Below are 26,173 nucleotides of genomic sequence, written 5' to 3'. Positions count from 1 at the left end.
CCCTCATGTAAACTATGTGACTAAAGGTACAGTGTCTAATATATATATATATATATATATATATATATATATAACGATTGGATGGCTGCGGCACTCCTCCTGGGTCTGTGCATGTATAGCTGGTGCCCCCCTCTGAAGATCCCCGAGGGGTATCGATAGAGAGCGTGGTAGGCGCGGCGGCACTCAAATAATTAGACACAAAACGACCTGGATAAACCAACGTTTCAAGACCTGGTGGTCTCTTTATCAAGGAGTGAAGACTGTCTTCACTCCTTGATAAAGAGACCACCAGGTCTTGAAACGTTGGTTTATCCAGGTCGTTTTGTGTCTAATTATTTGAGTGCCGCCGCGCCTACCACGCTCTCTCTCTATATATATATATAGCTCATGAACAGTACTGTTGTCAATTGTCAGGATCCACTATCCGAGTTTTCCTGGGACCTAAATCTCATGTTGCCAGTACACTATTAAACGCTTTACACTACTAAAGATGGTGCACAGAGTTTGTGATCCATCGGAATGGAGGCTAAAAGGGATGAGGACTGCTCAGCTGATGTTTGAGCTAAACATATAGGAAAATTGTACAGTATTTAATACGGTATGCGGTCACTGGGTAGGTAGACAATGTCTAGGTCAACTGTCACTAGGTCGATGCTTTGAAATGGTCGAAATACCCAAGGTCGACATTGATTTAGAAAAAAAAGGCAGTTTTTCATACTTTACTATTCAAGTTGCTATAGAGTGAGATTATAATAGTGTGCCCAAAGCATGGCGACATAGACACCAAATAAACGTGAATACCTTATTCATTTTGACCATGTTTATGTCAACCTTAATCTGTTGTCAATGTCGACCTTGGCTATGTCGACCTTGAAGGTGTAGACCTAATCTCTGTTGACCATTAGTGGTCAACCTAGTGCCTGTCGACCTAGACATTGGGCAGTATTCAATGCTCCCGTTTTTTGGGCTAATCGGGTTATTTTCGCTATCTACGGTGAATCCTTTTCACTGAAAATGTGATTCACCATATTTAATGTTCACTGTTCGCCAAAAGCCGGCCAGTTCTCCATTTCATGCTCGCTGCAAGTAGTTGGTGTATTTCAATGGGGTTTTCACTGTGATTCGCAGAGAGTGTATTCAATGCTAGGATGATTTTCACCATGATTTACCGCTTTGCAATCAACATCTTTTTAAGGTGAACTGGAATGTGTTCTTTGAAAATAAAGGGGATTTTTTTTTTTGGGTGTAAAAAAATCAGTAATTTTATTTTGTGAAGGGGCATGCTATTTTTATTTATGTGCTTTCAGCACATGGATATATATTTAATTTTAATTTTTTTTTTTTACACATTCACCAGCAGGAGGCAGGGAGCTGCTCATTAAATATTCACTTGCACACTGGTCCCACTCATTACATATGCACGAGCGGGACCAGTGCAGCGGCTCCCTCCACCACGCCCCTGCCAGCTCTGCCGGGGGGCAGCTTATGCTGTCTGTGTCCCCGGAAGCCCCCCCCCCACACACACACACACACATTCCAGCACAGACAGGGAGGCTTCCATTTCCCTGCCTGCCACCATCCCCCGGCTCGCCGCAGGGCTTAAATATCGCAGCCTAAACCAGTTTGATTTTGCAGTTTAAATGATTGCCACTTTAAAAAACAAAAACTTTCTCACCAAATCTCTCACTTTCTGAATCTCTCATCCAATTAAATCTCACCTATTGTGTGTGACAGGGTACCAGGGAAGCATAGCATAAGTGTAGCATAAGCCCCATCTAGGAGCATATCCCAATGTTGTGTACTGCCAATTGTGGGGCAGTGGTATCAAATGGGATGTTGTTATACCTCCTCCCTTGCACTCTCAGTCCTCTAGACAGGCCTGTTTTTTTTGGTATCTGCTCAAAACTATTATTGGTGCCCATTGCCATATCTCACAACCAGCAATCCCTGAGAACCTTGCATTTAATGAAATAAGCTGCTATTATTAACCCTTTGAGTGCCAATATCTGTGAGATGTGCAAGATATTCGCTAAAAATGCCAGCATCACTTACATTGGTTAAATAAATTTAAATAAAAAATAATTTGTTAAAAAAAAAAAAGGTTATATTTCATAAATAAGGTAAATATTACAGGTCATTGTGATGAATAAAAGGTTTGCTTGGCAATTTTCACACCTATTTAGACAAATTTCGATGGCAATCAGAGGGTTAAAGCGATGAAAAGTTCCCTCTAACGTTCCAGCCCCTGTAACACTATGTACAGTATATTCAGTGTAGTCTGCATCAGGGTAATTGGAGCACTTGGATTACTACAGCCTGTAAAGAAGGACCACCTTATTAGATAAATAAAACTGCTACCATAACAAAAAACATAAATGTGAACCAATGAGGCCAGCTTTCCCTACAGATCCATCACAATTTACCATTGGTCTTATATGGGTATACAACAGATGAGTCCTTGCAATGCTTAGAGGTTTACTATTCTTTCTTACCATCTATGGCTGAATGTATCCACTACATGTACTGACATTTATAAACAGTCAATGTGACATTAATGGGAAATATCCATTTATACAGTACTTAAACTTCTGTAATTACTGGTCAGCAGACTGAGTATATTTATGGTTTGTGGCATACAGTATATTTAATATAATGTCCCAGCACTCCCTACTTCTGATCTTATCTAAACATTATCATATTTATATTTTGCCTTTTTTTCCCCAAATATATATTGTTACAGGTTCACCGTTCAGACAGGACACAGCAGGCAGTTTTCTGTATTTGAACATGTATTTAATGTCATACAAGCCACAAATCCACTTTACAGCAAAACAACTCTTCGTACATACAAACAAGGAACAAAGGGTAATTTTGTCCATGTAGCGCTCGTGGAAATCCCTGGCGCTACAATACTTATTGCTACTTTTATTGGCCACCAGCAGGCATCAGCGTTACTAGCAGCACACTGCTCAAGGTTTAAATCTCTTCTCCTGCAATCAACACAGTTCCCACCTGTGGCTGTGCAGGTCTGAAAACCTGGACTGGAGCCGTGTGCCTGAAAGCCCACCCATCTTTCCTTCAGGCACACCTCAGAGGCCTATTCCTGGCTTTGCAGTGAACCAGGTTCTGTTACCTGTCTGCAAAGCACTCTCTCTGAGGCTGAACGGCTCTTTAACCCTTTACAGGGCAGTTGTGACTAGTGAAAAACATCAATCTCTGGTGTTTCTAAACCTGTTTCGCTACAATATTTTTTGCATAAATATTATGGTACTTGTTTCCTAGCACGGCCACAATCGCGGGCATCGTGTACCTTTAAGTTAAGGTACACGATGCCCGCAATGGACCCGATTTCCTTTGAAATCAGGTCCATTTTGCCGGCAAAGGGAAAATCGCGGGCATCGCGTCGGTCGCGACCATTAACATTGGCCCCGACGCGACCGACCGACGCGATGCCCGTGATTTTGCCATAGGCTTCAATGTTAAAATATTTTTTAACATTGAAATCGGGAGCATCGCGTCGGTCTTGTGCCATTATAATGGCACAAGATGAGATGGACTTGATTAAGTCCATCTCACATAGTAAAAAATGTGAAATGGGCCAATATTACCCATTTCACATTATATATGTCCCCGTCGTCACCCCACAACTGACGTGAACCCGAAGCGTGGTGAGCGCAGCGAGCCCGCGAGGGTCGGCGGTGCGCGTCCTCCGACCTTTTCATTCCCCTACTATCCACGTCGGCGTGGAGTTGAGAATATAAAGTGTGGCGAGCGCAGCTAGCCACCAAGCCCGAAGCGTGGCGAGGGGACGCGTATACCTGTGAAGTTATACGCGTACGCTCGCCACGATTCGGGCTCGCCACACTTTATATTCTCAACTCCACGCCGACGTGGATAGTACGGGAATGAAAAGGTCGGAGGACGCGCACCGCCGCCCCTCGCGGGCTCTCCGCGCTTTGGGTTGGTGTCAATCGTGGGGTGGGGTTTACGGTGTAAAATTGGGGGTCTAGGGAATATTTTACATTGAATCCAATGTAAAATCGGGTCCCAGGGACCCTATTCACATTTGATTCAATTTAAAAATCGGGTCGGTCGCATCGCATGCGATGAGACCGACGCGATTTTTCCGACACGACCACCCCGATGGAAATCGGTGTGGCCGTGCTAGGAAACAAGTACCAATATTTTTTATAAATAAGAAGCCTATGTATTTTATTACACAAGTATACATATTTTCATAAACATCAATTTATGTCTGATTGAATATCCAAATTACTTGGCAGCTGAGCACAGTCAATTTTTTTTATATCCAAAGAACAAGAAAAAAGAAGTGGCAGAGCGCTAATCTATATATAATTGAACCTGCTGCTGTCTCTGATAAGGGGACACCCCAGCCCCTTAGACACAGGTACAAAGAAGAAAATCAGCGCTGATTCAAATAATCATTTAAAATTTATTATGGAACAATAGATACAATTTTGTATTCAGATACCGGCCGGTACTTCAAATATATGAAATACACATTTAAATCACAAGAATAAAAAAAAAAAAAAAATTTTTTAATCAATACGTGATACAGTTGGTTAGTGGCTTGCTGCAATGAATGGTAATCCACTCTCTTTCACTCCAGTTTTAGTATAGATGTAGTTATTAATGAATAATGAACAGTTAGCTCTCTCACAGCTTAGTCCAGGTTAGTAAGTTATGGCATGCATGCTTTTATGATTAGAATGGGTTAAATGGTAAAAAACATGGAGGGAATGAATGATGCTCAATTGAGCTATAACCTGCTCTTCTCCGGTTCGATCACTCAGTCAGTCTGTGGGGGGATTTTTGTATCCAGCTGCTGATTCCTTGCGGTAAGTGCAAAACAGCTCCCAGTGTTGGGTCCACAGGTGGGGGTGCGATAGCGGAGGTAGGGAATATGCAGGACGGCACAATGCAGAAAGGCACAATGAAGTAGCGGTCAGCGTCTGGTCTCCTTAACGCGTTTCTCGGCCTGTCACGCTCGGCCGCTTCATCAGAAGGACGTAGATGTAGTGCGCCCCCGTCGCTCAGATTTTATGGCGTTCAGGGCTTAGTGTGCGCTTGCGCTGTTAGGACTTCTCCAAGCCTCGTTTTCGTTTAGACGCGCCAAGCGTCCATATTGCGTTCCATTCATGCTCACACCTCGTTTTCGCAAATGCGGAAGTGTTCGTTTGATAAGCGTCTTTGAAATCATATGTGTATTGTTATACACTCACACCTCGTTTTCATATGAGGATTCACATTGGTGGATTAAAGATCACGTGTGTCACTTCTATAAAGAATATTATATGCAGCATTTTAATTTTCAGTCCGTTTTTCTTATATATATATATTAATTCAGCAGGTATATATATACATAAACTAAATAATTCACAGATGAAAAATCCTTTAGAAATATATATAGAATTAAAAGCACACTAACATGATATCAAAGAAAAAATATATACATAAAAAAAAAAAACTATGTATACACACACAAATTTACACTAATCTAACACAATAAAATGAATTAAAATATTACTTTTATCATAGGAATGTCGCCATTACTACATTTACTTATTTGTATATATTTATGTTGTTTTTATTATTATTAGATAGTCACAATAATTGTCTTGATCATAATTAATTAATTTATCTTACGCAGAGTGTAGCAGTAATTAATAATTCATTCTAGCATACTGTTATTAATGAACTAGTTTATTATTAGGTTTAATAATTCTTAATTGTCGAAACATGACACATAATGTGTCGCATATATTGGGGAGAGAGATATACAGAAAATATATATATATAAAAAAAAAAAAAAAAATATAAAAAAAAAATATATAAATAATAAAGATGAATATAATAAAGATTTTTCTGGGGCTTTTTAGTTTTTTTTTTAGGTTACAATAAACAAGTATTACAGGAGAAAGGGGATATACATAGTGACATCATATGAAACTTAATAGCAAGTGTTTGGTATAGTATAGATAGAAGTTCTTAATGTTAACATCAATTCTTGCATCATCTAATAGGGAACAATAAACATGAATCCATAAAGTGGAAAAGAAGGGAGAAAACGAAAAAGATATGTTTGGCATGCCAAACCATGTGTCACAGGGAGTTATACATACAGAAATTCTATACCTTGAATCATATATTATTAAGTTCTACACAGTCATTAAGACCCTTAGGAATTAATGTGGCTAGTCTAAAGATCCAGTACGCCTCCCTACGACACAGGTTTCCAAACCTATCTCCTCCTCTTATTGTTTTCTTTATTTGTTCTATAGCTTTTATTTGTACTTTATTTACACAATTTTCTTGACAGGAGGAGATGTGTTTGGAAAGAGGGTGCGTACGGATACCTCCCAGTATATTCCTTCTATGTTCGAGGTATCTAGTATGTAGGCTTCTCGTGGTACGCCCCACATACTGCAGTCCACAGGCGCAGTCTATTACATAGACTACGAATGTGGATCTGCAGTTAAGATGTCCTTTGATTTTAAATTTTTCTTTAGTTTCATAGGACTCAAATTCGATACTCTTTTTTGATTTCCTGCTGTCTGGCATGTGTAGCATTTATGGTTACCACATTTATGATAACCTTCAGGTAGTGGTGGGAGCCAATTCTTTATATTAGGTTCTATAGACGGAGTTTTTGGCATAGAGAAGTGACTTGACACTAATTTGGATTTCAAGTTTTCAGCTTTGCGGAAGATAACTTTTCTGCCTTGTTCTATTACATCCTTCAAAAGGTTGTCTTGCAATAGAATTTTACTGTTTCTATTTACAATTTTTTTAATCTCATAAGCAAAGCTGTTATATTGTGTCACGAATGATACACTTCTCTCATTATTCTGATATTCTTCACGGGAGGAGTTTTTTCTATTTTTACCAGTTTTTTTGTTGTTTTCTCTATCTATTAATAAATTTTCTCTGTCTATCTGTTTCACCTCTTCATAGGCCTGATCTAACAGTTGATTTGGGTACCCTTGATCTTTAAATGAATTAATTAGCCCTTTGGCTTGTTTATGAAAAGCTTGTTCGGTCGAACAGTTACGTCTAATTCTTACCATTTGGCTTTTAGGAATATTGGTTTTCCATTGTGTAGCGTGTGAACTTGTAAATTCTAAATATCTACTTTGATCAACAGGTTTTATATAAGTTTCTGTGTCCAGCTTATTTTCATTTTTATTGGCCGAGAGCGCTATATCCAGGAAATTAATTTGTGTGGGGTGGTGACTACAGGTGAATTTTAAACCATATGTGTTAAGATTCAGATTATCAAAGAAATTATTAAGTGAATTAAGATCCCCATCCCAAATTATAAATAAATCATCAATAAAACGTGCGTAGAGGACCAGGTTCGCACCGAACCGCTCACACCAAACATGCTCCTCCTCGAAGGCACCCATGTAAAGGTTCGCAAAGCTCGGCGCGAACCTGGTCCCCATCGCCGTCCCCCGTGTCTGTAAATAATATTGTGCATTAAACAAAAAATAATTGTGCTCAAGAATAAAGTAAATTGCATTAATTATAAGCTCACGCAGAGGGTCAGAGATAGAGGTGTATTTTTCAAAATATTTTTGTATGGTCTGTACACCCAGTTTGTGGGGTATGTTTGAATATAGTGCCTCTACATCACATGTTACTAATGTATAGCGCTCATTCCATATTACCGTATTTATTAAATTCAAAAATTGTTGTGTGTCTCTTATATATGACCTCAGACCCTCTACGTGACCCTGTAAATAATAATCAACAAAGGCAGATAAATTATTAGTGAGGGACCCAACACCTGAAATAATTGGTCTCCCAGGGGGTTTGTGCAGGGATTTGTGGATTTTGGGCAAAAAATAAAACGTGGGTGTGACAGGATGTGAGTTATACAAAAAGTGAAAGGTATCTTTGGTAATAGCGCCCCCGGTCAGAGCTGAATCTAACAAATCACGCAGGGCTTTCTGATATTGGGCGGTGGGGTTGCCACTTAACAGACTGTAGAATTCGCTGTTATTTAATTGTCTATATGACTCTTCTATATAGTCCACAGTGTCGAGTATAACAACCCCACCGCCCTTATCGGCCTGTTTGATAATAATACTTTTGTCTGCATATAGGCATTTTAGGGCCCTTCGTTCTCCTGAATTTAAATTATCTTTTGTATTTTGTTTGTCCGCCTTATCACGTAATTTTTTAAATTGGTCTAAAGTTGTCCTATAAAAGCTTTCCACAAATGGTCCTTTGTACTGTAAAGGGTAAAACTCTGATTGACATTTGAATTTTGATGTTCTTTTAGAATCGTATATTTTAATAATCTAATAATAATAAAAACAACATAAATATATACAAATAAGTAAATGTAGTAATGGCGACATTCCTATGATAAAAGTAATATTTTAATTCATTTTATTGTGTTGGATTAGTGTAAATTTGTGTGTGTATACATAGTTTTTTTTTTTTTATGTATATATTTTTTCTTTGATATCATGTTAGTGTGCTTTTAATTCTATATATATTTCTAAAGGATTTTTCATCTGTGAATTATTTAGTTTATGTATATATATACCTGCTGAATTAATATATATATATAAGAAAAACGGACTGAAAATTAAAATGCTGCATATAATATTCTTTATAGAAGTGACACACGTGATCTTTAATCCACCAATGTGAATCCTCATATGAAAACGAGGTGTGAGTGTATAACAATACACATATGATTTCAAAGACGCTTATCAAACGAACACTTCCGCATTTGCGAAAACGAGGTGTGAGCATGAATGGAACGCAATATGGACGCTTGGCGCGTCTAAACGAAAACGAGGCTTGGAGAAGTCCTAACAGCGCAAGCGCACACTAAGCTCTGAACGCCATAAAATCTGAGCGACGGGGGCGCACTACATCTACGTCCTTCTGATGAAGCGGCCGAGCGTGACAGGCCGAGAAACGCGTTAAGGAGACCAGACGCTGACCGCTACTTCATTGTGCCTTTCTGCATTGTGCCGTCCTGCATATTCCCTACCTCCGCTATCGCACCCCCACCTGTGGACCCAACACTGGGAGCTGTTTTGCACTTACCGCAAGGAATCAGCAGCTGGATACAAAAATCCCCCCACAGACTGACTGAGTGATCGAACCGGAGAAGAGCAGGTTATAGCTCAATTGAGCATCATTCATTCCCTCCATGTTTTTTACCATTTAACCCATTCTAATCATAAAAGCATGCATGCCATAACTTACTAACCTGGACTAAGCTGTGAGAGAGCTAACTGTTCATTATTCATTAATAACTACATCTATACTAAAACTGGAGTGAAAGAGAGTGGATTACCATTCATTGCAGCAAGCCACTAACCAACTGTATCACGTATTGCTTAAATGATTATTTGAATCAGCGCTGCCTCTGAAACCGTTTTCTTCTTTTTTTATATCCCACCACCATCCATGTCAAGTCTTTCAAGAAGCCGTTTTAGGATCCAAGAAAATGATAGGCTGCATCACCTTAGCCAATAAATAATAAAATAAAGAGATCATCCTCGTAACTTAGTAAAAAGACTAAGGATCACATTTTGTTGATTTCATTGTGCCTTACTCCAGATAAAAAACCCTCTGTGCACCAAAGCACAGCAATACCCACAGCCAGACTGGCCATATGGCTGGCTCCTGTGACAAATTGCAGAAGGTCAGATGGCCTGATGGGCCTGGCTGATACTGCTGCTTGGCTGATTGTGCTGTGAGGACACACCCCTTCAGCTTGTGATATGCTTTCATGATACATGCTCATGCCCCCTTTCCCCATGCAAGGGCATGGCAGGGATGCCAGTGACTAATTTAAGACCCAGTTCATAGAAGTGTCCCCCAAATAGATGTATGAGAAATTATATGTTTTGAATTGGGTAGCAGTACATGGTGCCGTTTCCTGACAAAAAATTTAAAACCAAAATATCCACATGTGCTCCCTTGCAATGGGAACATCCATTGGACATTCTCCACCCACAGGCAGTGGCAGCAGAATGGTAACCTCTCACCGACTTTAATGAGTATGGTCTGCCAGTGGCCAGGAGCAGAGCATTGGTGGGAATAATGGAACTTTGCATATGCACTGAACCCATACGGCACATGTGCATTAAAGCATAAGCATGTCAATAAATGGGGAGGGGATGGTGATGGCTTCCATTTCTGACAAAAAATGGAGGTGTGTCACGGTCACCACCGGTGCACGGACTGACGAGGCCAAGGTTTCTGTCTGAGATTTCTGTTGTTCTGTTTGAGATTTCTTTTGCTGCTGTGGTGTCCGGCCTGCGTGACCACATGGGTCATGTGGTTGGCCAATGGTGATAGAGATGATCCGATACTGCATACTAGTACGCAGCTGAGACCAGTAATGGAAACAGGAGGCAGAACGCCTCTTGCTGCAATGCCATATTAATGTTATCGCTGCTGGTTCTATGCAACAGTTCATCCAACCACATTTGAATCAGACCCCTTATGCAGTAAATCTCTGTAACAACTCAAACAATTCAGATTACACTTTATTTAACATTGCCTGTAACCTTTCAATCAGAGTGCTGCATGGAACCTGCAGTGGAATCATATTACACAAGCTGATCTTTTCCACAGAACATCGATCTGTTTTGTGAAAACTTGTTCTAAACTGGGGAAATAAGAAATAAGAATTGAAACACACCATGGAACTTGTACTGCAGTATATAATCTTCTATACAATATTTATATTTCAAGCAATACTGAAGACTGGAAAAACTGAACCATAAATCATAAAAATAAATAAAAAAACATTACATTTGCTGTGTAAGAACAATTATTACCTCCCCCACTTTGATATTGTTTCAGTTTCCTTGTACTAATGTCTAAAAGGTTACATATATGTACAATAAAGGTAAGAATGAAAATATGGACACTTTTAGACCCCCCCCTTCACACATACATACACCAACATTCTATTGGTCCTCCTGGCCTATACTTTGTAGTAAAACAACAGGACTATGGAAGGAACGCTGTGACATTTGACATACTGTACAAATATATAATGATCACACATTTCTATTCTAGTTTGTATATTTACAATTAATCTTCAAACCAACATGAGACAGTCTGCTCTGAAAAGAAAAAGAAAAACTGGAACATTGGTAGAAAACTGTGTTTGCGCCCCTCTGACTGAGTGAGGACTCAACTCTTGTGAGCCACGACCAGCCTTATACCAACACAGGCTGTGTCCTCAAACACCGGAAAGGTAGAGAAAGGGGAATAGTCCCAATAACATCAGGGAACCGCCAAACACTCCAAAAGCAGTGTAAACATTATTCACTTATGACTTTTATTTTCACAGGTGACCACTCTTTACACTTACTGTACACTGCATCAACTTTTTGACCATGTTGACCCACCACCTTTTGTCTGGGTCAATCTATTGCATGTTGACCTATTGACTGACTACCTAGACACTGTAGATCTTTCAATACACACCCAGCTCAACATCCACCTTGTGTCTCTCCATAGCCCCCCAGATCCCATGTGTCTCACTAGCAGTCTAAGCTTACCCCACCTCATTTCTTTCCATAAGCTTACCAGCGTTCTCTGCTGCAACTGCCTCACTTTCTTGGATCATTTGTTCATGGCAGCAGAAGACTCCCCACTATTCTGTTCTGACATCATGATGTCATGCACACAGTGCAGATAGAAGAAAACTTAATTGTGCTAGGTAATCTTGACTTCTGTCCTCTACACCTGCACCTGGAGATTAATCCTGCTGGACAGCCATGGGGCCTGGTCACAATCACCAGACTGGAAGGGTCATGGAATAACAGCAGAATGAGCTGGATTGTAGCAGCTTTGGCTTTGGCTGAGCTGTCCCCCTTAATCAGGGTCTGCATCTGTTAATTAATCAAGAGGGACAGCTCAGGGGGAGAAAGGCGCAAAAGGTGTAAAAATATACATCCTTCACTCTCTTATTATCATGTCTGCTTCCCAACCATGATTCCTTTGCAACAGACATCAAAATTTGGACGGGCCTACCAGGATTAGTTTGGTTAACAAACTGCTGCTCTTATTATAGATTTGATTCCACAAAGCATGGCAAGGCTATGTAATTATAATTTATTGAAGATCAAAGAAGAACCAACATAAACATATATGTCTCCAATTGGAGGAAATTGCTTGTGTTGGTGGTACACCCAAGAATCAGGGAACAGTATTCAAAACAAAAAGATGTGCAGAGGAACTCTGGTACAAGGGAATTACTTATACAAAATAGATATTAAAATTTTGCTTTTATTTGGTATACATAAAATAGTATTGAAATGCATCACAAGTAACTGGCGAGGGGCCTGGCCTAGTATGGAGTAGTAGCCAGTGTGCTGCTGCAGCTCCCTGACTCCTTCTGATTTATTCATCCTGTAAAACAGATGACCTGGTGACACAGACAAGAAACAGCTAACATTTAAACTTATATCTCCCGGTGGACCCCCCACTAAGATTCTGTTGTGTGGTGAGTCCTGTGGCAGAGAGGGAGTCTTATTGGTGTGCTGCACATTTGCAGCTCACCGGCTTGTGGCTTGTTTTGCTGGGATTCTGTTGGATGTCCCGGTGGGGAGGCGAATGTGCTGTGTCTGCGGACACCTGACTTGTGCTCGGTCCCTGGTGAAGAGGATGTGTTGTATGGGGAAGGAGAAGCGCTCATGCATTAGCCAGAATAGTCATATCTGCTGCGACTTCTCCCCTAGCCTCCCCTCCACGTGGAAAGCCGGCACCACTCTGGCGGAGAACACCATGGCACCTGCTCCCCTGCCACCGGGGTAAGCCAACACTCCTGGTGCACAGGTGAGAGGGTGAAGAGGGGCTCCCCAAAGTTCTATGAACTGCTGCCCTGCCATTCTGGGAGGCGCTGTGGAGATAGATTACATCATACAACTTTGAGCTGCAGCCTCTGCTCTGAACTGCTTATCCTGTACGCTACGCTGATGCTATGGGGAAAACGGGACAGGCATCTGCAACCGCCCAAAGGCTCGAAAAATATGCTAGAAAATCCCAACCACCTATATCGATACCACAGGATGACCAACCATCCCCTCACCATGTTACTTCTGAGGAAAATAGCAGTGAAAGTGCTATACAATCTACTCAACAAATTCTTAAACCTATCGCTAAATCTGAACTTAGGGTCACTGATATGATTGGCCAAGTCCAGGTGGATGTATCGTTATTTAGACATGAAATGCAGAAACTCCGTGACAGAGTGGGAACCGTGGAACAGCGGGTCAGTGAAGATACCAGTGTCCCTTTAAAAACTACTGTTGCTGAATTATCCTCTCAAATTTCTGCAGTTAAAACTAAGTTATCTGACATTGAAGGTCGGCTCAGGAGAAAAATATTAGATTCATTGGAATTCTGGAACGATCAGAGGGATCAAACCTGGAAAAATTCCATGAGGAATGGCTCCTAAAAACCTTCTGCAGGGAAGATTTTACTCCTCAATTTGCAGTTGAAAGGGCCCACCAAGTTCCCTCTAGAGCCCTCCCTCCTGGAGCACCTGCACACACATTTATTGCCCGGATGCTTCACTATAAGGACCGAGATACTGTGCTTCATCTGGCACAGACACAGAGGCCTTTGATGACGGAATCTTACCCAGTGACAGAATTTCCAGACTTCGCCACAGATGTACAAAAATCGAGTTCACAATTTGGGCAAATTAAAAGGAAATTACACGATAGACAGATCCAGTATTCCATGCTTTTCCCTGCACACCTCCGTGTAATATACGACAATCTGACTCAATTCTTTAATACTCCTGGAGAGGTGGAGAAATGGTTGGAGAGTCAGATGTATCAAGCTTCAAAAAGTGATAAAATGGAGAGTGATAAACAGCCAGCCAATCAGTGCCTACCTGTCATTTTTAAAACCCAGCCTGCAACATTACAGGTAGGGGCCGATTGGCTGGTTGTTCATAACTCTCCATGTTATCACTTTTTGAAGCTTGATACATCTGGTCCTTAGTGTTTACGTTTATATTAGTGTTCTCCATTACTTGGGGGGTTTAGGAGAGAACACTAATTTAGTTTTTTCATGAAGTAGTACTTGTCTGGTCTCAGGTATCTGCATTATTAAAGGGAGTTATTACTAAGAAATAGCTATCAGGATTCAAAAGTTGATTCCTGATATCCCCACCTACATGTTGTTGTTTGTTTTGTGTGTGTGTCTTTTTTTTTTTTTCCGCTCATTATTTTGTGTTTTCTTTTTTAAATTAGGGTTGGATAGAGGTATGTCTCAATTTTTGGAGATGTACAGGGAGGGATGGAAGGGGTTAAGGATTTACTGATGTTTTTTATTTGTATTTTTTCTCCCCTTTTTCTGAATTTGAGATACAGATATGACTCTATAATTATTATAAAATACATATATAGAACCTACTGGGCAACTAGAGATGGCTCTATATACTAATATAATATTGATAACAGTTCTTCTGGAGGGCTCTTTAAATATTTTATATTTACATGTTAATTAATTATTCATGGATTAGTATTTTGCTCTGTCTCATTTGGTATTATTTATCCCAAGACATAGATGACAGGAAGAACTGAAGGTCTAAGACTACTAGGATGGAATGTGAGAGGGTTCAATTTTAAAATTAAAAGAGCTTTGGTGCTCTCGCATACTTATCTTACTGGAAGCAAAATACTGGCTCTTAAGAAACCGTGGGTGGAATGGATATTTCACTCTACATTCTCTCAAAATGTGAGAGGTGTATTGGTTATGATTTTAAAAAACTGTGAATTTTCATCTGGAATATAGCCAGATTGATCAATATGGAAGATATGTGTTTCTCAGGGCTTTTATTAATTCCATGTTGACAAATATCCTTGCTATTTATATCCCCCCACCCTATAACAATGATATCCTGAAACAAGCAATGGCTTTTATTGCACTATCCCCTACTACTCCGACTATTTGGGTTCTTGGATGTCTTCTACAACCTCTTTCAGATTAATATTAGAATTAGGTCTGATAGACATTTGGAGAAACCGTTACCAGCAGGATACCCAGTATTCTTGTTATTTGGTTCCATTTGGCACATTTTCTCAAATCGATATGGCCCTTATATCACCAGACCTAACACCTAAAGTTATATCGATTGATTACTTATCAAGAGGGATTTCTGATCACTCACCCATTCTGTTAGTCCTGGATAACTTTAGGCCCTCAAGGAGCCAGGTTTTGGAAATTAAACCCTTTTTGGCTGTCTCGAATGGGGGATGGAGGTGAATTAACGGGTGAATGGGAAGATTTTCAAATATTTAACGGTTCCTACTCTAATCCATTAATAAAACCTGATGCCTTTAAAGCTTCTGTACGAGGCACCTTGCTCGAAGTTGTTAAAATGAAAAAGAGCAGTATAGAGGAGGAAAATAATTTAGAGGGTCAATGCCGTCAGTTGGAATCTACTTATCTTATATCTAGATTATTTTCAGATCATACTAGATGGGCCTTGGCCAGAAGGAAATGGACTGATTTCCTTCTGAATAAATCCAAAAGAAGGATTTTATTTTCAAGACATAACCTCTATTCACAGGCAGACATAGGGGGTAGCTACCTGGCTTTTTCAGGAATAGTACTATGGTGAAGCAGACATATAATTTAGAGGGAAGCTTATAGTACTCTCTTCCTGATATTGCGGAAGTATTCTCTGAATACTATAGGAACCTATATGCCTCCCGGGTAACCTATACAACTGATCAATTAATTAATCAGTGGTCAGGGAACTCGGTCCTCATTACACCTGTGCGCCCAGCAGGTGCACAGGTGTACTAATTACTCACAGACACATATTATAAGGTCTACAGGTTGAGTTAATTATTTCACTTGTCATTCTGTGAGGAGACCTGCAAAACATGCACTGCGTGGGGTAATGAGGACCGAGTTCCCTGACCACTGAATGAGATCATTACCTCTCACAAAACTATCTGCTTACTTTGTCCCCTGACTCTGTAGCCTTATTGGAATCTCCAATTACAATGAGCGAGGTGGAATCTGATATTGTATCAATTCCTAACAACAAATCCCTTGGCTGTGATGCCCTACCCATAGAAATCTATAAAAATTTAAAGAATTTTTTGGACCTTATTTATTAGATTATTTAATAATATATTTGATTATGGTGAATTACCACCATCTATGGCTTAGGCTAATATTATTGTTATTTTAAAACCAGGAAAAGATCCCACGTTACACGACTCATATTGATATATCTCCCTATTATCCACAGATGTAAAAATCTAAGCTAAAATTCTTGCTACCAGGCTGAACTCCGTTATCGGGTCAATCGTTCACGGAGATCAGACTGGATTTATGCCAGAGAGATGTACCATACAGAATATTAGAAGATTGTTCTGTCATTTGCAGATGGGAGAGGGAGCTGGGTCAGAGGCAGCGGTGGTGTCCTTGGACTCCGCCAAAGTGGGGATATTTATGGAAAGTACTAGATACATTTTATTTTGGCCCTAGCTTTATAAGATGGGTAAAACTGCTGTTTTCTGCTCCAGTTGCTCGTATAACTGTTAACGGATATACTACCAAGCCTTTTGCTTTGGGGAGAGGCACACGTCAGGGGTGCCCACTATCCCCTGCTCTATTTGCATTGGTGATTGAACTTTTGGCCAGCTATATTCCTACATCCTCTGAAGTTGAGGGCCTCCCAATCGGTGAAGCCTTTGACACTATAGCATTGTATGCGGATGATGTGCTTCTATTCTTACGAGATGCAGGGCCGGCTCTACCATTAGGCAGCTGCCTAGGGCGCCAGGATCTGGGGGGCACAAACAAGTCTGCCTATCGAAAAAATCAAGGATGTCCATGAGGATCTTTGTTCTACTTAATGGAGGTGGCTGCTGTGGAACTTCTAGGACCTCACCTCCATACTTTCCCTTGAGGCATACTTCCCTACATTTCTACCCCCTCCTCCTTGTACTCTATTGGGAGCCTCCCTGCCATTGGGTATTGGTGGCAGTATGGGGTGGGGGGGTCAGTAGGTTGAAGTTTTGCCTAGTATTGTATAGGGTGCTGAGAAGTCTTACACTGGCCCTGATGAGATGTAAAGACCTCATTGCCCTCCATTTTTATTGGATAATTAATTCCTTTGGGGTGTATTCAGGCCTGTGCATAAACTGGTCTAAATTGAACGATCTCCCAATTTCAGGTAATATCCCGCAGGACAGTGAACATTAAGATTTAAATATTTGGGGTTTTGGGTTACTCCTAACTTCTTTCCCAAAACATTGACCCTGTAACAAAGGAGTTTAAATCCAGCATACATATTTGTAAGAAGCTACCCCTATCAGTTGCTCTTTGTATTACCTTAATTACCTTAATCCAGCCTAAATATTTGTATTTGTATACATTCACCTATGTATATACCTAAAAAGGTGTTTACAGCAACTGATAGTGTTATTTCCTCTTTCATATGGGGGGGGGGCGACGACTCCAAGAGTGGCTATACAAGCGTTGGTTAAATCCAAGGATGATGGGGGGGGGGGGGTTAGGCCTTTCAAATTTACTTGCTTAGTATATAGCAGCCCAACTTTTACATATTTCTAATTGTTTGGAGGGAAGGGACACATAAACTTTTTTGGGCTTCTTTGATAAGTGGGGGAAATATGCCCATACTTCTATACAATTCATCCTGTCTTGAGTTTCGGTTTCCTTGACTCATAAGGTTTATGAATGGGAAGATATAGAGGAGGAATCACCATTGTGGTATAACTCATTATTTAAGAATTTATGGTTTTATCTCAAGATGCCTTCTGGATGAAAGCTGGAGTATGTGTGGTACAGCAGTTGTATAGACAAGGAATCTTTAAAACATTTGATCAAATGAAAGTTGAGTTTGATATCTCTAACAAAGCGCTTTATAGATACTTGCAGCTGCGTACTGCCACACAGTCCCACTTTGGGAAGGATCCTATTGATATATTAATATCTCTTGTGAAAACCCTTTCTCTGTTCACTGAGATCTAGGGAACAAATCTCCAGACTATATGGAGAATTAAATGATCTAATCAATTTGCATTTTTTTGACCATCTTAAAAGCAAATGGGAGATAAATCTGGGGGATTTTTCTATCGAACAGTGGACACAAATATTGAGTTCTACTAAATATACCACTCTGTGTGTTCGATACCAGCAGACACACTTCTATGTTACACAAAGGGTCTATTGTATATCTCTCCATAAGGCAAATTTGAGATCACATTCCTTCTGTCCAAAATGTCGATTGGAAGGAGCTCACTTTTGGCATATGCTGTGGACTTGTCCACCAATATATGCTTTTTGGTGAAAGGTATGGAGAGATATAGTACTCACTGATCCGACCCTTCCAATAGTGTCAGCTTGGCTTTGCCTATTTGGGGTAGATTTAGAAGAGAAACACTCTCCAAAAATATATCAATATGTCCTATGTCTTACCACCTTGGCCAAGGTTTTGACAGCTAGAAAATGGCTGGCCCCTGAATCACCTAATGTCTTTCACTGGAGAGCATTGTTCAATGAGGTATCAAGACATGAAAGGATCATGTATAAGAGTAGAGGTTCATTTCAAAATTATGTAAAAAAAATGGAACAGATGGAATACATCGATGATAGGAATAGACATTCCCTCCTCTGAACTATAATATGAGAAAAATCCTGAAATCCTAGACGCAAGATTCTAGTAAATAAAATAAGAAGCAATCCTGAGATATATAATGAATAAATAGGTGATTTAACAATAATTAAAAAAAAGGAAAATATATGTTATCTAAAGATAGTAGAATATAGGATAATAAGGCAGGGGGGAGAGGTTGGTTGAAATCTGCACACAAGTGAGTAAACCTAAAATAGTAAGGGTTGGTTCCGCTGTATGTTATCGAGTTAGCGGGGGTGCTATCCTATCAACTAGGTTTGTGTAGTCAAAAGGAAAAGAAAGGAGTAGTTGTAGCGGATGCACACCAGGAAATATAGGAACTTTTTAATATCTTAGGAGTTTACTCCAATCTAATAATCAAAAAGTGGGGAATCCTATTAATCTTTAATAATGGATGGATTCAGGAGTTACCCACTATAGTAGCGAAATCAAAAAGAGGTTAAAATATTATACATACAACATACAAATACATGACAAGTGCAAAGGAAATTGGAGAAGTAGGCGCTAAATAGACTTAAAATGTAGGTAGAAGGGGCTGGTAAATATGGTGCTGATTCTAGACTTGGGGTGTTTGTTCCCAGGATGTGTTGCAAGAAATGTGATTTTTCAAAGTGGTAATCTATCTCAGATATCTACATGTCATTACCTATATTGGTTTAATATCTGGTAGATAAACAATGCAATCCTTGCAGGACCCTTATAAGCACTTGTTGGTACACTGGTGGTATAGATATATGTAGAGATTTAATATATGTAGGATTCAGTTAACGTTATTATCATAGGAAATGGCACATTCATATCTCCGATTATGAGGAGGAGAGGTACAACTGAAATAAAAATTGACACCCTAAATGACACTTATACCACTCTATTGTGTCAGTGGATATGTATTTTACACAATTATAATAGGACAGGAATTGTCTGACTGAGTTTCTCAGGTGTGTGACAGTTTATGTGCTACAGTTTATTTCCTATGTAGTTAAACTGATTGTATCACTTGAGTTACAATTTTGGTATATTGTGTATACAGTGTCCACTGTATACTTGGCATTTAGCCTGAGCACACCACAGGTAATACTATTGCACAGGAGGAATAGGGTGGCTCTGCTTATTGGAACTCTTGTGAGTTATTGCTGACCCCTAGTGGTAGGGGGGGAGATTACATGAGCCAGCTGGGTCTTGTCATATCTAGACCACTGGTCCTACATATATGGTACCAATATTATAGGTGCGGGTGCAAGCACAAGTCTAGTCTATTAACAGTTGTTATTACATTTGACAGCACCAATTTACAGCCCTCTATCTAACTCTACAGACATTGGGACACGTGTTTCGCATACAGAGCTTCTTCAAGCCAACCAACAGACTGTCTCTCCATTGGCTTATTTATTTTAATCACCCGCCAATCAGTATTTACGTTATAATCACGTGGTTCGCAATGAACCAATGCTTAATAGCTTGTTCGGCAATTTCTGCGGTTTATTTCCACCCTTACTATGGCGTCCCCCATGGTGCCGTCATCGTGCTGGTCACGTGATCGGCGTACCGCGTCATACGCCATGTCACGTGGTCCGTCTGGACCAATCCTACGGCATTGTGTATTCAATCCGGAAGTATCATCTTGAGGGTATTAACCCTGCCTCGAGCATACATGATAACACCTGGATTTTCTATTACCCTAAAGTCCGTTTTGTGCAGTATCAAATCACCAAGATTAATTGGTGGGGCTAATCGAGTGTTGTTCTTTTGATGTGTGCCCTATTAGGCTTCGGGACTGTATGAACAATATATTATCACTTATTCTCATCTGAGTTATGCTTTGTCTCCGGGGGGGGGGGGGGGGCTGTTCTATGTATAGCCAATGCTGCGGCTAGAGATATTCAATCTGAACATGTCATCCCATGCATTGTAGCCCTGTATTGAACATATGTGATAACATCTCGGGTTTATGGTGCCCTGTTATCCTTTATATACAGTATTACATCGCAGTATTGGTTACACCACTTTGAAAAATCACATTTCTTGCAACACATTCTGGGAACAAACATCCCAAGTCTAGAATCAGCGCCATATTTACCAGCCCCTTCTACCTACATTTTAAGTCTATTTAGCACCTACTTCTCCAATTTCCTTTGCACTTGTCATGTATTTGTATGTTGTATGTCTGATATTTTAACCTCTTTTTGATTTCACTACTATAGTGGGTAACTCCTGAATCCATCCATTATTAAAGATTAATAGGATTCCCCACTTTTTGATTATTAGATTGGAGTAAACTCCTAAAATATTTTTAAAAATCCTATATTTCCTGGTGTGCATCCGCTACAACTACTCCTTTCCTTTCCTTTCGACAGGATAATATGGCAGTACGATAGTAAATAGATTTACTGTATGGGCAAGAATATAAATGGTCTCGCAAGCGCCGGGTAGCTCGCCGGGTGTTTAGCGGTAGCTCGGCTGAGCTCCGACGTGTTGCCGGTCATCACTTGGCGGCAGGAGGTCAAATGCGCAAGATTGTGACCTGCTGCTCCACCAACATTTAGCGGTTCCTCGCTTGGTGGCAGGAGGTCAGAAAGTGACCTCCTGCCGCTCGGCCGCCATGTAGCGGTTCCTAGTTTGGTGTTTTTTTTCTCAAAATGGCTATGCACCAGATGGTCTCTGAGATTACTACACCGTCTCCAGCTGAAATCTACTCCGTTGCCTAGGATATCCTCTTAATCCTTATCAGTTTTGAGGATATTCAGGTGTTTGTTCAGCATATCTTGGATTTCACACCATTCTTGGCAGAATGTGCCAATAAACCTGACTTTTTCATATGAGTCTGTTTTTTTACGATCATTGGGGACGAGTAACCCTTCTCTATAGTTTCCTTTCTGGCTCTGCAGATGGACCTTCTGCTGTAGCCTCTGTTCTGGAGTCTTACATCTAATTTATTTGCCCTCCTCTCATAGAGAGTGTTGTCAGAGCAGTTATGCTTAGTCCTTAAGTACTCGCCCTTAGGTAGTCCCTTAAGGACCGGAGGAAAAATAGCATTGTGGTTGTAAAGTAATGAATTGGTCGCTGTATTTTTACGAAATATGTCAGTTGTGATTGATCCATTTGTCTCAATGCTAATACGGAGATCTAGATATTCAACCTCACTTTGGCTGGTATGGAAGGTGAGCCTTAAATTCAGGTTATTATTGTTCAATTTGTTGATAAATTCCATGAACAATTCAATGTCACCCTCCCACATGATGAGCAAGTCATCTATGTATCTCAGCCAAATTAACACGTGTTCAGAATACTGCTTATTATTTTCTGTAAACACGTGTTCCCGCTCCCACCATCCCATTTACTGGTTCGCATACGTGGGGGCACAAGTGCTCCCCATCGCTGTCCCCCGTACCTGGAGCTAAAAGTGGTCCTCACAGACTAAATCCTTTTTGGACAAAACAAAGCATAGAAGTTTTATGATGAAAGAGTTGAGGGGTGTGTCACACTCCATGCTGAGGAAATAATCAGCCGCCTGTATACCATTCTGATGTATGATGCTGGTATACAGGCTCTCAACATCACAGGTGATGATCCAGGAATCTGGGCTTAGAACAATGTCTTGGATTTTATTTAAGACATCCATGGTGTCTCGTACATACGAGGGCAAAGTGGTGACATGATTCCTTTAAAAAAAATCATCACTCAGCACTCTTATATAAAGACTGTGCGAATATACCATACAGTGAAAATTTGGGTTAAAACCAATCTACCATGCGCTTATGAGCAGCTCTGGGTGCCGTACTGATTAAATGAAGAACCACTTCAAAAGCATACAATCCCAAACACAAGAACAATCAGAATAGCTCCCTGGGCGCTGGATGTAAGTTCCTCTCTCCTTTTTCCAGGGGAATTTGGACCCAAAAAAAGAGAGATGGAAAAACACAATAGTGTAATATTGTAACTTAATCATAAATTCTATTTTCCAATAAAATTTGTGCCTCGTACCAATCAGATATGTCTACTCCGTTTAGCAGACATGTAAGCTCAAATGGAGGGACTTAATGCGTCACCAAACGATCCTTCACTCCCCGTCTTCTTTAACTAGATCACTCAAAAAAAGGGGATAGGAAAACACAATAGTGCAGATACCCTTTTTTTTATTTTTTATAAAAAGCATAAAATTTTGACAATCAGATTTCGAATCAAAGGACTCTCACCATGTGGTTTTGTCCACAATAAATGTAGACAAAATAGCGCAAGTGTGTAAACCAAACAGGCGCCCCTGGGTGCTGGTCCACAATGGGGGTCCTTAAAAACGTCCTCTGCCTTCCCAAACCTGGTACGAGGCACAAATTTTATTGGAAAATAGAATTTATGATTAAGTTACAATATTACACTATTGTGTTTTTCCATCTATCTTTTTTTGGGTCCAAATTCCCCTGGAAAAAGGAGAGAGGTTCTTGTGTTTGGTATTGTGTGCGAATATACCGTTCTCTTGACCATTCTATCTGTACCTACAATATCTTATTCTTATATATAGAATTTTTTATATATCCAATTTCACAACATGCAACTTTTCTCCTACATGGCAGCAAAACATCTGAAATACCAGAGAGCACGGAAGTAGATGTGTTTAATTATAAGCACTCTGAAATACCATACTACGCAAGTAATGATATGCTCACTTGCTGATTAGAAAATACATCCATGTGCTGATTTTATTGTTACAATTTGAAATGGTAGCAGACAGAGTATAAAAACACATACTTACATGTACAAAAGGGTCTGACCATTAACATACAATGATGAAGCAGACGTGCTCACTCCCACTTTAAATTTGCATTTGAATATGTATGAGGTAACCGGTATTTAAGGAGCTTCCGGGTGCCCGCCGGGTGGTCCTGAAGAAGCTTTTGCGAAAGTGTACGCTTGAATACACACCTAGTGTGTGAACCCCACTACCCCTTTCCCACATACCATTATGATTTTGATCTGTGTTAGGCCGGTGTCGTGATTCCGGGTATCCGTCGGACACGGTTCCCGTAGCTGAGTGACGCGGTCTCTGGCACCTGAGTTGTGCCTCCCCCTGCCTCTTCTTACCCGAATGAGCGAGGTAGTGCATACCAACACACCTCTCACTCAGTTCCATGGCCAGAACGCAGTCTGTGCAACTAGTGGCTCCAGCAGTCAGCGGCGGCGCTGAAGTGGGATCATACCCGTGTTCAAGCGCATACCGCTGCTGCTTAGAAAGCCTCAGGATTCCATTGATACTGGAGAAAGTTTCAATTAATGTGCAACAATTCTGGCTAATTCATGATACATGTGACCATCAATACTAGTATTAGAAACGCACTCCCCAGCTTAGTGGAAGCATTACTTTCCCAACACATTTTACTGAAAGCCACCATGCCACGATACAACTAGCAATTAATAAATACAAATACAGGGACAGTGTGTAGTGGGGTCCCATTTGGTGAGGATTATTATCCTTTTTAAATCACTATATGTTGTTTCATGTTTTGTTTGTTTTATCTTATTTTGCAACTATTTTAATAAGATCATTAAAAATGTTTTATTAGTGTAATTTTTATTGGTGCACCAGCAAATGACACTCTTTCCTGTCCCTAAAAGTTCATTTATGTCCTTTTTAAGGTGCGGTGCCCAGAACTAAACACAATATTCCAAGTGTGGTCTTACCAATGCCTTGTAAAGAGGCACTATCACATTTGCATCCCTTGAATCCATTCCCCTCCTTTTAATGCATGCCAGTGTCCGGTTTGCTTTTGCTGCTGCACTTGAGCAGTGTGCACTATTACCCACTATAATGACCCCCAAGTCCTTCTCTACAGCAGAAGTCCCTATAATAACTCCATTTAGCCTATACATAACTTTACATTTTTCAACTGCATTTTTTCAACTGCATTTGACACCTTTCCGCCCACCTTTCCAATTTATTTAAGTCACTTTGTAGTGTTTCCACATTCACTCCTGAGTTAATTACCTTACTTACCAATTTCATGTCATGTGCAAATATTGCAATTTTACTGACTATGTCACTTCCAATATCATTAATGAATATATTAAACAATGTGAGTCCCAATATTGAACCTTGTGTTACTCCACTTTGGACCTTACCCCAGCTGGAATGTATGCCATTAACAACACTCTCTGTCCCGGATTGTGCAAACAGTTTTTAAACCAATTACAAATTTTATCTCCTAACCCTAAATTACCTAAATCCTGCCCCCTACTGACTTCCTCATAGAAGCTAATTAAATTAGTCTGACATGATCTATTTTTGACAAAACCATTTTGAATACTATCACTTATTATTCCTCCTAATGTTTTCTCCACAATGTATGTTAGGATAACCGGTCTATAATTTTCAGGGTTAGTTTTGCTAATATTGGTACTAAGTTAGCTATGCGCCAGTCCCTTGGTACCATCCCCGAGTTTATTGATTCCTCAAATATCAGGTATAACGGTAGTGCTATGGCAGAACTCAATTATTTTAGTGTCCTAGGGTGTATTGCGTCCAGGCCGGGAGATTTGTTACTATTTAGGTTCTGTAATCTATTTGTGACTATTTCCTCACTCAAACACACAGGGGTTTATTCTAGTTCATTCTTTCTGACAAAATCCTTCTTAGATGGACAAAACCATGTGCACTGCAGGGGGGCAGATGTAACATGTGCAGAGAGAATTAGATTTGGGTGAGTTATTTTGTTTCTGTGCAGGGATAATACTGACTGCATGATTTTACACTTCAATATAGATCTCACTTTGAAGAAAAACCCCACCCAAATCTAATTCTCTCTGCACAAGTTACATCTGCCCCACCCGCAGTGCACATGGTTTTGTCCATCTAAGAAGGATTTTGTCAGAAAGAATGGACTAGAATAACCCCCACAGTTTGGTAGTAATCAAGAGCCGAGCATTTAATCTTTGGGAGATCTCTGAAGATTCTTCCCATGTAAATACAGAAGCAAAAAATTCATTGAATAATTCCGCTTTCTCTTTTCCTTCTATTACCAGGGTACCCTGCTTATTTTTTAGTGGGCCAATATTTTCCTTCCTTAACCATTTCCCATTTATATAACGGTAGAATTTTTGGGGATTAGATTTGCTATCTGCGGCTATTTTACGTTCTGTCTCTAATTTTGCCATCTTGATTGTATTTTTACATTTCTTATTACATTCTTTATATGCGGCAAACGATTTTGGTGTCCCATCTTGTTTAAACGTTTTGAATGCCCTCCTTTTTTAGCTATTTCAAATTTGACTTTGCTGTTAAGCCACATAGGTTTCCTTTTGACATTTGTTCTTGTTTTTCTAAACAGACTATAACCTTCTATGTTAGCCTCCCACTCATATGATTAATCCCACCATGTTCGGTAATACTTATGATATCAAAAACTTCCTCAAAAAGTAGGGTCTCTAGTTCCCCTATTTTACCAGTTAAACTCCTAGCTAGGGTGGCTAATCCCGGGATCG

General features: G+C 40.1%; 1 long non-coding RNA gene across 1 annotated transcript in view; it reads left to right on the top strand.

Annotated features, from left to right (window-relative positions):
- Window positions 1-26,173, top strand: part of LOC146063702 (uncharacterized) — a 118,066-nt gene that overhangs the window by 969 nt on the left and 90,924 nt on the right. The gene's annotated exons all lie outside the window — the stretch shown is intronic.

Source organism: Crinia signifera, chromosome 3 (genome assembly GCF_055691185.1).
Source record: "Crinia signifera chromosome 3, ASM5569118v1, whole genome shotgun sequence".
NCBI classification, from domain to species: Eukaryota; Metazoa; Chordata; class Amphibia; order Anura; family Myobatrachidae; genus Crinia; species Crinia signifera.
The sequence above is the reverse complement of the archived record's forward strand: the minus strand, read 5'-3'. Positions and strand labels throughout refer to the sequence as shown.